The 16,559-nt window shown below is 37.0% G+C and overlaps 1 long non-coding RNA gene and 1 pseudogene across 2 annotated transcripts; both read left to right on the forward strand.

The window, feature by feature from the left end:
- The first annotated feature begins 260 nt into the window (after positions 1–260).
- LOC122010998 lies at positions 261–2,636 on the forward strand (annotated as a pseudogene).
- Positions 2,637–14,445: 11,809 nt separating this feature from the next.
- On the forward strand, positions 14,446–15,770 carry LOC122009663. Of its 2 annotated transcripts, none has more exons than XR_006119629.1 (3): positions 14,446–14,974; positions 15,052–15,144; positions 15,556–15,770. It is a non-coding gene; the product is annotated as an uncharacterized LOC122009663 (long non-coding RNA). The 2 variants fall into 2 exon arrangements; XR_006119630.1 differs by having other exon boundaries at positions 15,093–15,144.
- Positions 15,771–16,559: the final 789 nt, after the last annotated feature.

The following is a 16,559-nucleotide window of genomic DNA, read 5'->3' on the forward strand; positions in this document are numbered from 1 at the left end:
ATCTTGTAGAGGAACTTCCTTATCATATAGTCTTACGGTGTTGCATTTACTAGACAGTTGAGGACTTGAGGTGAATAAATGAGCGGAAAAAATAAGTGGTGGACGATTAGTGTCAGCTGTTGTTGCAATTTTTCAGTTGCCATTAAACTGTTACTTAAGCTTCTTTGTTGTAGGGTTACATTTAAGTTAAGTAAATTATATTAAAATTTACAAATAATTGTTCATATGACATTTTCTTTTTCTTCTTAACATTAGCAGGAATGGATAAATTTCTTAAAAGAAAGTCAATGGTAAATGAAGAAACAAGTCAAAGAGAAAAAAGTAATCTAGAGTTACAACATGGTCCCTTAAAAAAATCTCGAGTTGAAATCAATTTGGATGATCTTCAATCATATCCTGGGTTACGGGTAAAGATTTCAAACTATGATCTTAATGATCGGAAAAAAGTGAGAAGAGCTTACTTGCAGAAAGGACCTTGTCAGCCTCGCAATCATAATTTTCCACAAAGAAAAATCGGTAAAGCATCAAGAAGATTTTGTCCATCTTGGTTTAATGAATTTGGAAATTGGTTAGAATATAGCATAAGTAAAGATGCTGCATTCTGTTTGTGTTGCTACTTATTCCGACCAAATTTTGGAAAACAAGTAGGTGGAGATTCATTTACTTCAGTTGGGTTTACTAATTGGAAAAAAAAGGAGATTTTTGTTAAACATGTTGGAAGTTTAAATAGCGCACATAATCAAGCTTGGCAGAAATGTGTAGATTTGATGAAAGAAAGTCAACACATTGAGGTGGCTCTCATCAGGCAAACAGAGCAAGCTCACAATCTTTATAGAGTCAGGTTAACTGCTTCAGTTGATTGCATACGATTTTTGTTACGCCAGGGGTTAGCTTTTCGGGGGCATAATGAATCTGAAAGTTCATTTAATCAAGGTAATTTTCTTGAACTTTTGAAATTCGTTGCAGATCATAACGAAGAGATAAAAAATGTAGTTTTACAAAATGCTCCGGAAAATAATCAATTAACTTCTCTTGAAATTCATAAAGATATTGTAAATGCTGCTAGTCTTGAGACTACATGTGCCATATTGAATGAACTTAGAGATGATGTATTTGCCATATTAGTTGATGAATCACACGATATATCAGATAAAGAACAAATGGCTATTGCTTTACGTTATGTAAATTTGAGAGACATTGTTGTTGAACGTTTTATTGGGATTGTTCATGTTGGTGATACTTCTTCCCTATCACTCAAAAAAGCTATAGAATCACTACTTTCATATTATGGATTGAGTATAGCTAGAATTAGATGACAAGGATATGATGATGCAAGTAATATGCGAGGAGAGTTTAACGGGCTCAAAAGTTTGATTTTGAAAGATGATTCTTTTGCATATTATGTTCATTGTTTTGCACATCAACTGCAGCTTACTATTGTTCAGTAACAAAAAATCATCTCCAAGTTGCTTCTCTCTTTAATTTGGTTGCTATTGTAGTTAAAGTAGTTGGAGGTTCATGTAAAAGACAAGATATCTTTCGAGAGAAACGAATGGCTGATGTTAAAAAAGCACTTGGAAATGGAGAAATTTTCAGTGGTTGTGGCTTAAATAAAAAATCTGGGCTCAAAAAAGCTGGTGATACTCGTTGGGGTTCACATTATGGCACATTGATGAGTTTAATTGTGCATTTTTCCACTGTTCTTGATGTTCTAGAATATGTAGTGGAAGATGGTTCTCATTCAGAACAAAAGGCTGAAGCTGTTGGTCTTTTGGATTCTTTAGAAACATTTGATTTTGCTTTCACTTTGCATTTACTGAAGAGCATTTTGGGTGTTACAAATGAACTTTCCCAGATTTTGCAGAGAAAGAATCAAGATATTGTCAATGCCATGATGCAAGTTAAAATCTCAAAAAAGAGATTGCAATTGATGAGAGATAATGGTTGGGATGATTTATTGAATGAAGTAATGATGTTTTGTAATTGCCATGATATTGTAATTCCAGACATGAATGAAGTTCGTGTTCTCAAGGGTAGATCAAGACGTAAATCTCCAGTTGTTACCAATTTACACTACTACAAGGTTAGTTTATTTTATGAAGTCTTGGATATGCAACTTCAAGAGCTTAATGATCGATTTACAGAAGTAAATACTGAATTGCTTCTTTGTATGGAATGTCTTAGTCTAGAGTTTTTTTTTTTCTGCTTTTGACAAGGAAAAGTTGCTTCAATTTGCTAAGTTCTACCCCACAGATTTTTCATCAGTTGAGATTCTGGCATTAGGTAATCAGCTTGATAATTATGTTATGGATATGAACTCCAGTAAAGAGTTTGCAAATTTGAAAGGAATAGGAAGTCTTGTGAGAGAATTAAATGAAACAAGAAGACATATTGTATATCCATTGGTATATAAGCTTATTAAACTTGCACTTGTGTTACCAGTGGCTACAGCAACTGTGGAAAGGGCATTTTTTGCTATGAAGATTGTGAAAAATCGACTTCGAAATTGAATGGGAGATCGGTGGATGAATGATTGTTGGGTTACTTTTATTGAAAAAGAAGTTTTTGATACAATTGACAACGAATTAATATTACGTTGTTTTCAAAATATGTGTACTCGTAGGGAATTCTTGTAAAATATTTTGTTATGTAATTTTTGTATAATATATTGTGCTTTAAATATTTTGCCCCATTTGTTATAAGGGGCCTAGCTTTGCAATTCTGGACAGAGAAAAATTCTGTGTATTGTGTCTGTTAAGTCATTCAAATTTCAGATATGGCTACAAGCTTATTGTAAAGCCTTTTAATCCTACAAAAACTTTTATACTGCGGTTGCTGTTACAGGAACTTAACCCTTTACTTAATGTTCCAGTTGATTTCTTTGATCTATGCAAGAAAACAACAATTGAGAGTTGCCATTTCTACTAATCATGTTATTAAGGTGCTTCCTTCTTTTCTTTAACTTACCTTCTGTATCTAATAGAATCACATACAAAGCTATTTATCTTCCGTTATATATGCAAATTCTTGCAAAAGATGTTCAAGGTCAGAAATTTCCCAACTAGCTTATTTACTTTGTTTTTACCACTATATAACTAGCTTACTTTGTCCAATTCTTTCAAAATTGAATTTATTAGATTCATATCCATCATGAAATTGGTTCACAAATTCTATTTTGAGGTTCAGAATTGCTATTTTACATTGTGTGATACAATGAACCAAATCTTCATGTGGGTTTAGTTGCTTAATCAATTAAGTTGCAGAATTGTACTATGACATGGTGAATGATGCTTCATCTTTTTGGATACAAATCATCTATTTTCCTCTCGCATTCTTCTCCTTGATAGGTGTCGTCACTAAAAAATAGAAATTTTCACTGACTTCTGTGTTTTGTGATTGTCCCTTTATTGTACAGGACGACAGTTATCTATTTTTCTGCTCTACTCTACTTGAACAATTGTGTTGTTGCTTTTGTTGAACTAGGACTTAAACGGGATTACTAAGTCCACCAAAAGGTAATATATATATATATATATATATATATAATGTGATTACATTTTCGGACACCGTCATATTTGTAACTATCTAAGATTTTCAGCTAAAAATATTTCTTCTCATTTTGATGCTTGTTTTTCGCTTATCATCAGTTCATAATATCTTACTTGGTTCTTTTACATGTCCCAGGACCCAGAATTGCTGTAACTATGCCATAGGTGACGATACTGAGGTTTTATTTTACAGTGCTAATTCTATTCTTTCACTAACCATTTTTTCCTAACACTTGATGTTTAACGTAATCCTTATATATCTTGTTTTGTTCCCATATGCATGGCGAAGCCCTGATTTTTTTTTTTTAAGGAATCCTAGGTGGTTAAACCGTTAAAGATCTCTGAGTCACTGTCTTTTCTGATACTACATAAATTTACCAAATTTTTTTGTGCTCATTAGTGTAACTTCTGTTTATATTTGTATTAGATCATTGAGGATCAAAAGCTCACCAACTTCATAATCAATAATGACATTCATTACCCCATCTGTTATAAGGGGCCTAACTCCGCCCCTGCCCTAAAGCAGCAAAGCTTTGCATCATCCTCATTACCAGCAACAAGAATATTACTTAATTTTCATGATCAATCATCTCTATCGCTATAAATAATCCCACATGTCACCAACAAGCATCGTGTTTGTCCACATTAATTGACTTTTAATTCTGTGTTGTTCGCAACACTTTGATAAACTATTCTTCATTGAATTTGGCACATGTTTCCAGGGGAGTTCCCTAGGGTCTCTCTATTTTAGGGGCCCTTCTATTATTAAGATTTTATATTTATATTTAGATTTTTTTTATTAAATTTGATAATGAATTAATTTTTTAACAAACCAATTAGAATATTCCACCTATTTTATAATTACACATGGACCATGAGTTGACTAAACCTTTTACATCCCCAATTCATTATATTCGAGCAAAAAAAAATTAATTTGGGTGAAAAAATGCCGTTTCACTTTTTCCTTTCCAATTCTTTGATTCTCTCTTGTACAATCCCATCCCTAATTTTCTACCCCATCTTTCGCCTCATCGCTACGCCGCATTCGAATCGCAACATAGAAACTTTCTAGAGAGACCGATAGTTCGACAGTCTCTGATCTTCGACACTAATATCAAAATTGAAGTTGATAAAGAACTATCTTCAATCAATTATGTCACGGGATAGATTGAATGGTTTAGCCATATTATCTATGGAAAAAAAGATGGTAGCTAAGTTTGATTATGATGATTTAGTTGATAATTTTGTACGACAAAAAGCGGGAAGAGTATGAACATTTTGTTATTAGATTTAGCTTATATATGTCATATTTTATAATTTAATGAATTTACATAGCATATTAAATATTGATGATAATCATGTGCATTTAATTATGGGTAGTGGAACCCCTAGTATTATGAGGTTTCACCGATAAAAATAAAGGATATCGTCCATTGTTTCACGTAAAAATCATCCACCATTGGCCATCGTCAACGACATCAAGGAAGTCAATCCCCTGAAAGTGTTCTAGAAGAAGAAAGACCTTTCGCTGGACTCTACCTGTTTCTCTTCTCCGATGACAATGCAGCTCATCGTCCGATCCATACTTTAAAAACCTTCATCAAAAACTCCAACTTCATTTACTGCAGGTTTACCAAGATATGACCGCTCCACGAGCTCACTACTTCATCTTCACAGGCCACAACTCCTATTCAGCCGGCAACCAACTCAGTAGCATTTGCAGTGATGAACCGATCATACAGGCATTGCAAAATGGAGTCAGAGTCATTGAGCTTGATCTATCGCCAAATAGGACACGTAGTGGTATTGATGTGGTTCATAGAGGGTACATATTATTTAATTCACTCCTCTCAGTATAAATAAACATACAGTATGGTTGCCATATATATATATATATATATATATATATATATATATATATATATTCATATCTGGTATCATTAACTCTGTAGGACATTGACTCACCCAGTGGAACTCATCAAATGCCTGACCTCCTGAATGCAGGCCTAACATATCAGGAAGCCAATATAACTTGTTAAATTTTAAAAGTACATAATTTTTTAGTCAGAACTTAGAATTAAACTCTATTAATGATCACACATAAAAATTTAAAAATCTATATTTATTATGGGTAAAATCTTAACGACCAAGTTTTGACCCTAAATTTCATCGTTTAAATTCTTTTCAAAGACTTTTTTTTACTATTTTTGATAATTTTTATTTTTAGGGTATTTAGGATAATTTTAGTATTCCTGATATTTATAGGAGAAGATTTGTCTTGATCCGTATTCTGTTTTGAATTAAAATTGTTCAGTTATGTATTTTCCTTTTCGGATAAAAGATCTATTTCCTTTTTTATAGGATTAAAATTAATATATGTTAATTATAATTTCTTTCCTTTATTTAGGTCTTAAGTTATGGTCTATATAAGAGTGACATTTAGATGTTAAGGAATTATCTTTTATTTATAATAAAATTTCTTATTATGGTAAAATTCAGAGTGGCATATTTCTCTTCGTTTTAAGAGAATCTTCTTCTTATTTTCTCCTCAATATTCCTTTCTCGGTAGCCCATAGGATAATCGCTATCTTGCCTAGCTTTAGTTGGTATCAGAGCCATGTGAAGGTCATCGTCAAATCCATTGGCGGGTTGTTGTGATCATAGTCATGGACGCAACAACAGGCAGGCATTGATGGAGGAAACCGAGAATTGTGGTCGTAACGTTCAGGACATAATGACGATTGAGGATTTACAAAGGCAAGTTATAAAGTTAACCCAGTGTCTAGTGGCGCGAGATCTCAAAAATCATTATATTTCTGATTGTGGATCTGAGTCTTCCTTCAAGAATCCATATCACCGACGGGAGACACCTTAGGAACGTCATGGGTGAGAGGAGCCTACTAGAGACTTCAAACTTTGAGATCTGTCCAAATTTTCTGGTTCGTTGCAAGCATAGGACTTCATTGACTAAATCAATGAAGTATAGAAGATCTTCGACTACAGGATGAAAGTGAAGTTAATTGCCATCAGACTTATGGGGCGAGCATCAGCATGGTGGGAACAAATGCGATGCTGTCAAGACAAACAAGAAGTCCCAAATAACTGACTGGGATAATATGAAGGGGGAAAAAAAAAATAAAGGAACACTTCCTTCCCTTCAACTACACCCAAACTCTGTTTCAGGGACTTCACTCATTGAGACAGGGTGTGAGATCGATCGACAAATATACAGATGAATTTTTTCAACTGGTGGACCAAAACGATCTATTCGAGATGGAGGAGCAAAAGGTGGCACGATACTTAGGGGGTTTGCACTTGACCTTGCAAGATGCCCTCAATCTTCATTCATTTTTGACAATGTTAGAGGCCTTTCAACATTCACTGGCGGTTGAAAAGCAACAAAATCTGAAACCAGTGAGGAGAAGTGACTAGAATAGTTGACTAGACCACTCTCAAAATTCTCATCCTTCACAGTAGCAACCACTGCAACAGCCATCACAGCAGCAACGGCAGCGGTCACCATAGGTTTACTCTAAGACCCCTATCTAGATGTTATCAATGTGGTGAATAGGGACATATGGTGCACCAATACAGGAAACCCTCTTCTACTAATTTGAAGGGCACAAACTTGTTGATAGAGGAAGATGTGATAGAAGATACAGCAACAATTGGTTATCCGATGTATGATGTATCTGATGAAGTGATTTATAGTGATGGTCATGAGACTTTGGTCATTCGTAAGAGTCTGCTGACTTCCAAGGGAAATTAGGTGATGATTTGTTGAGAACCAATATTTTTCACACTATCTGAACCATCATGGATAAAGTCTGCAAGATGAATATTGATAGCGACAATTGTGAGAACGTAATATCCGCTGAGCCTATCCAGAAATTACAACTAAGATAGATTGTCATTCTAAACCCTACAAGTTATTTTGTCTAAATAAAGAAAGTGAGGTAACAGTAGACCAATGATGCCTCGTTTCCTTTTCAATTGACAAATATTTTGATAGTACTTGGTGTGATGTGGTGGTTATGGATGCGTGTCATATATTTTTGGGGCGACCTTGGAAGTATGATAGCAATATTGTTCATGATGGGTAAAATAATATATATACCCTTCACATTAAGGAAAAAAAGATTATGTTGGTGCCGTGGTGGAAAGAAACTACTCCAATTCCGGTAACTAAAAGAACTAATCTGTTTTCTATATCTAGGTTTTTAGATGAAGTAGAGCATAGAGTTGTATATGTTTTGCTACCGTGCCAGAGCATTGCTCCTACCATGGACACTGAGTTACCAGTCGAAGTACAATAGCTGCTAGCAGATTTTGATGAGTTGATGTCAGAGGATCTTCCTTTCGGGCTACCATTTATGCGAGATATCTAACATCAGATTGACCTTATTCTAGGGTCGAGTTTGTCTAATCAGCTAGCTTATCTCCTTAACCCTAAGGAAATTGAAAAATTACAGTATCAAGTGGTGGAGTTGTTGGAAAAAGGACACAACTGAGAGAGAATAAGCTCCTGTGTAGTTTTTGCCCTACTATTGTCAAAGAAGAATGAATCGTGGCATATGTGTGTTGATAATAGAGTCATCAACAAGATTACAGTGAAGTACAAGTTTCCAATTACTGGCTTGGACTACATGTTGGATAAGCTATCTGGTTCTAAGGTCATCTAAAAAATTAACCTTAAAAGCGGATACCACCAGATCAAAATAAGGCCTGGTGATGAATGGAAGATGACATTCAAGATGTAGCATGAGCTATATGAGTTGATGGTCATGCCTTTTGAACTGTCCAATGCGCCCATCATCTTCATGAGGTTTATGCATCAAATCTTGTTGCCTTTTATGGAAAAGTTTGTGGTAGTATACTTTGACAACATACTCATTTACAGTCCAACATGGGCATCACACTTTGATCATCTTCGTGCTATCTTTGAAAATCTAAAAATGGAGTGCTTATTTGTAAATAAGAAGAAGTGTTCTTTCTTTACTACATCGGTAACTTTCCTCAGCTTTATTGTGTCTACTGATGATGTATACGTAGATCAAACAAATATAGATGCGGTCTTGGAGTTGCCTCAATCAAGGACCTTACACGATATCAGAAGTTTCTGTAGGTCCCTTTGGCGACCGGCTAGAGGGGGGTGAATAGCCCTGAAAAGAAAAATGAACCTTCCAAGAATTTTATAGTTTTATTAAACTAACACTTGCATAAAATAAGTTAAGAAGTAAACTAAGAGTAGAGGCACGAAGGGGTTACTTGGTTACAACCAGGGAGGTTGTTAATCCAAAGAAGTTAAAAGCTTAGTAAGCAGTCTCCTTCAGGCGGAGAAGCCTCTTACAGTGTTGATGGCTCACAAACAAGTAGTAGAACAAACTAGAAGCATTTACAAGTATTGTTTTGAACCATTGGTACCAGGGCTATATTTATATCCCTAGTCGGGGAGCTTGGAAGGGTTCCAGGCGCCTCATGCCACATTGCGTCTGGCTAATATTTTTGGGTCTGGGAGCCCGGAGTCTGGGCGCCTCGGACAGGTCTAGGCGCCTTGGACTAGGTCGGGGCACCCCAGATCGAAAAGTTAGCATTTTGTTGACTTTCGATCCCGGTCTTCTGCTCCGGTTATGCTCGCATTGGTCCGGATCTTTCGCTTCGGCTCCGCTCGCTTGGGTGATCTCGACCATCCAGAATAGGGCTCACCCGAAGGCATTTTCCGACCTTCGAGCAGTCTTCTGTTCTGACTTCTCGTCCATCGGAAACGCTGCACACCTCCTTCTCGTCCGCCCGCGTACTCTTCCACAACACCTCATCCCTCAGACGCACCGAGCCAATCGACCCTCTCCCGTGCCGTCCTTCTCGCTAGCTGCATCTTTCGCTCGACTTCCTATGCTCCTAAGTTCCTGCACACTTAGATACAGGAGTTAAATACCAACAAGACCTAACCTGACTTGGTTGATCACATCAAAACTACCTTGGGGTACTTACAATCTCCCTTTTTTGATGTAAGCAACCCAAGTTAAGTTAGGGTAAACAAACATAAAGAGGTAATAACAAGGTAATAAATTTACAACTCAATAATGTGCAAGAAAATTAAATTGCCCTCCTCCTAGACTTAATTTTCCCTTCTCCCTCTTTGATCACATTAAATAGGGTACTTTAAAATGACTTTGGAAAAGATAAATTTAAAGTCTAAGGAAAAAATTGAAAAACTCTTTTAATTGTTAAAAAAATCTAACAAAGGTTAAGCAGACAAAATAAAATGTTCGCAAAAAGTTGAATTTTAAAAATTTACATTTGGATAACTAATTCATAGAAAATTTTCTAACGGTAAAATTTTTTTTGAAGAATTGTTTAGATATAGAAAAATAAATTCGCTACAATAACTCTAACAAGTATATTTTTTGTTAAATAAATTTTAACGATCAGAATTTTTCTAACAGAAATTTTGACAAAGAATTTAAAGAATTAGTTAAAATTATTAAACGCTTCACAATTAGTCAATTAAACATTTATTTTTGTAATTGGCTTCCAGGTTGTGGCGAGACACTAGGCCTTCTTGGTTATTGGAACAACGACCACTTTTAGACAAAGCCATTTAAAGGAATTAAACATTTAATTTTCTTTCTAAAAGCCCTAAGTCCAAGAAAAAATAGTCAATCTAAATATGATTTGGAACCCAAAATAGATTCCTTCCTACAGGATTAATCAAGAATTTCTTAAGAATATATTTCTGTGATATTTTTCTAATTTAGTCCTTATGATATTTAAAGTGCCAATTTAATCCATTGTATTTTCTAACATGTTGGCTATGTGAGCATGCATGATTTTTTAATTCTTCTATTTCTGCTTTCAATTTTTCATTTTCTTTTTTTATCTTGTCAAAGTCTTCTAGTCGACAAGATGTTGCTAAATTTTTTTTTAATTCATCATTTTCCTTTTTGAGTTTGTCAAAATCTTCTTGTAATTTCTTATTCTCAATTTCTAATTTATAAGACATTTTAGTAAGAAACTTTATAAATTTAAATAGCTTATCAGGCGGTAGGAATCATACCTAACTTACCCTATCGATTTCATCATCTGAGACTCCCTCTATAGAGCTGCTCTCTTTTGATGTTGCTCCCTCTTCATCAATGCTCTTGATGCTTATTGCAAAAGAGCTTGCTTTATCTTCTTCTTCTTAGTGACATGCCATTGGTACGATTCCGGCGTAGGCCTCGATTTCTGATTTTGATGAGGTTTCGTCCCACGTCGCTTTTAGGTTCTTGTACCTTTTCTAGGTTGGTCTCTTGTCCATGCTTGTGTCCTTATTCTTGTCCTTGCTTTTTAGTTTTGGGCAGTTATCTTTTACATGTCTTCTTCATTGCAGTGGTAGTATTTTACCTTTCTTTTTCTTCTCTTACATTGTACTTGATTAAACTTATTGGATTTAAATAATTTTTTAAATCTCCTTACCATTACCGCCGTTTCGTTATTGTCAAGTGATGTCTCAGAATCTGGTTCATCCATTTTTTGCTTTTAAGATAATGTTTTGCCTTGATTCATTCTTTAGACCTGCACATCTTGACTCATGAATTTCAAAAGTTGAAAAAGTTCTTCTAAAGTGCTTACCTTTAAATCCTTAGAGATGAAATACGCATCTACTAAGGTCGGTCATTTCGGAGTCCTAGGAAATACGTTAAGCGCGTATCTTAGCGAATCTCGGTTGGTTACCTTTCTCCGATATTCGTGAGTCCGGTGATGAGCTCCTTGATTCTTGAGTGGAGGTGTGCGACGATTTCACCTTCTTCTAACTGGAGGTTGTTGATATGGTTCCGGATCAGGTCCCGTCTCGCTAGTTTTGCCTCCAAGGTTCCTTCGTGTAGTTCTAAGAATTTCTCTTAGAGCTCCTTGGCTGATTCATAGGCCCCGATACAGTTGACTTCTTGAGGTGGTAAAACACTAAGTAGATGAAACTTTGCCTTGCCGTTTACCACGAAGTCAACTTGCACCTTCTTTGTCCATTGATATTTTTCTTTATCTTTCGGGGCTACAAAACCATATTTCATAATGATTAATAATTCAAAATTTATTTTTAAAAAATACCTTCATCTTTTTCTTCCAGCTCTCGAATTCTCCCTCGAACTTTGGTGGATATATACTCGGTCCGACCATCTCTTGTGCTTCGGTAGGCGTTTAGTCCTCTTGAAGCGAACCCGCTCTGATACCAATTGTAGGTCCCTTTGGCGACCGGCTAGATGGGGGTAAATAGTCCTAAAAAGAAAAATGAATCTTCCTTAAACTTTATAGTTTTATTAAACTAACACTTGCATAAAATAAGTTAAGAAGTAATATAAGAGTAGAGACACAAAGGAGTTACTTGGTTACAATCGGGGAGGTTGTTAATCCAAGGAAGTTGAAGGCTCAGTAAACAGTCTCCTTTAGGTGGAGAAGCCTCTTGCAGTGTTGATGACTCACAAACAAGTAGTAGAACAAACTAGAAGCATTTACAAGTGTTGTTTTGAACCATTGGGACCAGTGTTGTATTTATAGACCTGGTCGGGGAGCCTGGAAGGGTTCCAGTCGCCTCTAGAGGGATAAAACATTATCCCCATCGTAATGCAACATGCCACATTACGTTTACCTAATATTTTGGGTCCGAGTACCCGGAGTCCGGGCGCCCCGGACAGGTCCAGGCGCCCTAAACTAGGTCGAGGCGCCTCAGATGGAAAAGTCAGCATTTTGTTGACTTTAAGTCCCAGTCTTCTACTTCGGTTTAGCTCACATTGGTCCGGGTCTTCCGCTCTGGCTCTGCTTGCTTGGGTGATCTTGGTCATCCGGAATAGGGCTCACCAGAACTCATTTTCCAGCCTTCGAGCAGTCTTCCACTCTGACTTCTCATCCCTTAGAAACATTGCGCACCTCCTTCTCATCCGCTCGCGTACTCTTCCATAGCACTTCGTCCCTCGGACGCATCGAGCTCGTCAGCTCTCTCTCATGTCGTCCTTCTTGCTAGCTACATCTTTCGCTCGACTTCCTATGCTCCTAAGTTCCTGCCCACTTAGATACAGGGGTTAAATACCAACAGGACCTAATCTGACTTGGTTGATTACATCAAAACTACCTTAGGGTACTTACAGTTTCCATGGCTTGACTTCTTTCTACTACCGGTTCATCAAAATTTTCAACACTCTGATTGCTCCTATCACTGAGTGTCTCAAGGGAAGGGATTTTAATTGATCCGAAGAAGCAGAGGCTGGCTTTCAATTGGTCAAACAGAGGATGAGCAAAGCACCAATTCTGTCCCTTCCTAATTTTAACAAATTATTTGAGGTCAACTGTGATGCATTCAACATAAGTATAGGGGTGTTCTGAGTCAATCTGGGTGACCAGTTGCTTTCTTTAGTGAGAAGCTTTCCGAGTATAAGAAAATTATTCTACCTATGACTTGGAGTTCTATACTATTGTATAGTCCTTGAAGCATTGGCGACACTACTTATTACAGAAGGAGTTTATCCTGTTTATTGATCATGAACCATTAAAGTACATCAATGGTCAATACAAGCTCAGCAGACGACATTCCAAATGGGTGACTTACTTACAAGAGTTCACCTTTATGCTAAGGCACAAAGCTGGAAGTATGAACCATGTCACAAATGTCCTAAGTTGGCGTTCTTCATTACTCATCACTATGAGAACTGACATTATAGGCTTTGAGATTTTCTAGATATGTATGTAGCTTACCCATCATTCAGAAGAATATTCTAGGAGGTACATAATGGTCATTGATATGATTTTATTTTGTAAAATGGTTATCTGTTTCATTAGTTGCAGTTATGCATTCCAAAATACTCTCTAAGACAGTAGATTATGAGCGTACTTCATAATGAGGGGCACTTCAGACATGATAAGACGTTGGCCCTCATCTCAGCCAATTTTTATTGACCCAAGTTGACCAACGATGTGGTTTACATTGTTGATCAATGTTCTGTATGCCAACGATTTATGAGGGTTCTAACAAATGCAAGCTTGTACACTCCCCTACTTGTTTATGAAACTCCTTGGTTTGATGTCAGCATAAATTTTGTATTAGGATTATCCCGCACCCAACAAACCTCAGGTTCAATTCTTGTTGTGGTTAACAGATTCTCAAAGATGACACATTTCATAGCTTATAGAAAAACTATGGATACTGCCCCAGATTGCCCATCTTTACTTTAAAGAGATTGTACGTTTATATGACATTCCTCAGTCCATGACTTTAGATCGAGATACCGAGTTCATCAGTTACTTCTGGAAGAGTTTATGGGGGAAATTGGGCACGTAGTTAAACTTTAACATTGCTTACCCACCCTCAGACAGATAGGCAAACTGAGGTGATGATAGGAGTCTAAGCAATCTTTTGAGATGCCTCACAAGAACCAAACCAAAGCAGTGGGATTTGATGTTATCACAAGTATAGTTTGCCTATAACAGATTGAGAAACAAGACTACATGATTGAGTCATTTTGAGATTGTCTATTGGCAGAATACATTGGGGGTTTTGGACTTAACCCCTATTCTACGTGTAAGGTGAATTAGTTTGAAAGCAGATGAGATGACAGAGCATATTTGAGATATTCATGAGCAGGTAATGTAAGATATGGCAAAATTAAATAATAACTGTTATTGGAGAAATAACTTTATTAGATTTTTTGAGAATTTTTAGAATTTTTTTGAGATTTAAACAGAGTCCGTATGACTCGTTTGGAGGGGATGAATCAGTTGGGCTTGGAGAAAGCCTGTTTTGTTATCCCAATTAAATTGGGAGTTGATTAAGGAAGTAACTTTGGGTTTAGTTAATTTAATCTAAAGTTAGAGTTAATTAAAGCTAGGTATTTAAATCAAACCTAAGCTTCATTTCTCCCTATTTTTCTCTCCCGACCCAAGCTTCGCCCAATTTCTCTTCTTCCAATCTCCTCCACTACTCATCGCTGCCGACCACTCTCCTCCCCACCCGATCGTCGCCGGTGCAGACCTCCTCAGTCGGTGATGTCCTCGCGACCTCGAAGCCGCATCATCGTCTCCTTCTTCTATGCAACACTGACCCTCGGGCTCACCTAATCTGGCCAACGCTGGGGTTGTTTTACTTGATTGCCGACTCCGTTTTGGTCCTTTCGGCATCACCGGAGTGGATCTACCATCAGAGTTTCGAGAGGGAGCTACCTTCATCCGACCTTCCTCTTCCTTGATTTATGTTAGCTTCAGCGCCGAGTCTTTCATCCCCTTTCCATTGCCGCACAGGTTTTCTTCGACGAAGGAAAGTCACGACCATGAGGGGCCAGATTTGGGGCAGTGTTAGCTATTTGGGGGTCAGGAGCAACCTTGGAACTCCCTCTCACATACCAATCTAACTTTCCACTGGTTCGCCGAGAGTTTTTGGTTGTTTGGTCATGAAATTAAAGGTAGGCGTTTAACCCTAGCACTAGTTTTAGGAATTTGAATCTTTTCATAGTGTCGATTTGGGGTTTTTGCTTGGAAGGTAGTGGTTTCACTTGGTTTCGGTCATTACATCGTTGACAGCCTATGTCCACTTTGCCGGATCTGTGCAACGCAGGCTGTTGAAGAAGAAGAGGTAATTATAGCAACTTGTTAACTAGAAATTGAGTTGTTATCAGATTGGTTAGATGATTTCTATTTAGTAGATTGATGTTTAACTAATTGGTTACTAGTAGAGTTATTTGGGAGCATTGTTAGAATTGATTTGATATCAGATTAAGGTTCTTAACAAGAGCTACTAGGTTTGGATAGATTGGAAGTAGAAGCATACATAAACCTAATCTAAATTTATTATGAAGTGTAAGGGTTATTCCATCTTAAGCAATTGAGGAGGAATTAAATATAATTAAGGATGAGCTTATTATCTAGTTGGATTTGGTTTATTAGGTAGAATTAAACATGATTACCTAATCGACGTAGGATTGGGTTTTGGGTTTAGCTAGTGTTGTATATGTGATTAGTTAAACTTTATATCATGTGATCGCAGGACTTGGATTCGGGAGGAGCGTCTCAATATAGGGTTTCTAGACATGATTTACGTAAAAAGGCGGGTACTTCCTACTTTGTCTCTTTAGTACATTGATCTTAGTGCATGATCTATATATTTGGATAGTTACTGTGTTTATCTTGATTTCACTTGTATTTTTCCTGTGCTTGATACTTATCCACTAAATCTTTGAGCTACTCATTTTTATATCTATACAGTCTCTCATTGCTATCTATGATATTTAACAGATACTAGATACCAGATGCTAGATATTAGATATTGGATATATGGAAACTAGATATCATGTTTACTTGTTTTGAATGCTGTATGTTTACATAACTTATTGAGCATGCTGCTTCATGTAGCATACCTAGTTTCTGTTTGTATATATATGATGACTGTTGCATTTTACGCATCATGTCATTGCATATATGCTGGCGACCATGTCTCCATTGTGGTTGAGAGGGTCGTTGGCCAGGGCCGCACGCTCGGCCACTCATGGGTAGTGGTAGCTGGAGAGTGCCACTTGTCCTGTCATGCCTCCCACTCGCTCACTCATAGGTAGTGATAGCTGGAGTTGCAGGCAGCAGGGACCCCTGTCGCAGACGTAGCTAGTTAGCTACTATGCAACTGTCCCCTCGGCCATTCGAGAGTAGTGGTAGCTGGAGTGGTGTACAGTTTGTCTCTGACCCGACCTCTCGACCATATAGGGGTCATGGTGCAGAGGGGTGGGCGGGAGAGACCATCCGTACATACACTATTATTATTATACTTGCTGATGCTGTTGATTGCTTACTTATGCAGTTTTATTATATCTATGTGATATGCATACATATGCCGAGTTATATACCTGTGCATGTGATTGGGCACGGGCTTCCTTGATAGTAGTATGTATACACTTCACATGCTATCCTTATAGTGTTGAGCAGTACTGTAGCAGATCTATGCTACTCCTGACCTTTGATTACTAGCCTAGGATATGGTTAAGTATGTACATTATTATG

Source organism: Zingiber officinale, chromosome 8A (genome assembly GCF_018446385.1).
Source record: "Zingiber officinale cultivar Zhangliang chromosome 8A, Zo_v1.1, whole genome shotgun sequence".
Taxonomy (NCBI): Eukaryota; Viridiplantae; Streptophyta; class Magnoliopsida; order Zingiberales; family Zingiberaceae; genus Zingiber; species Zingiber officinale.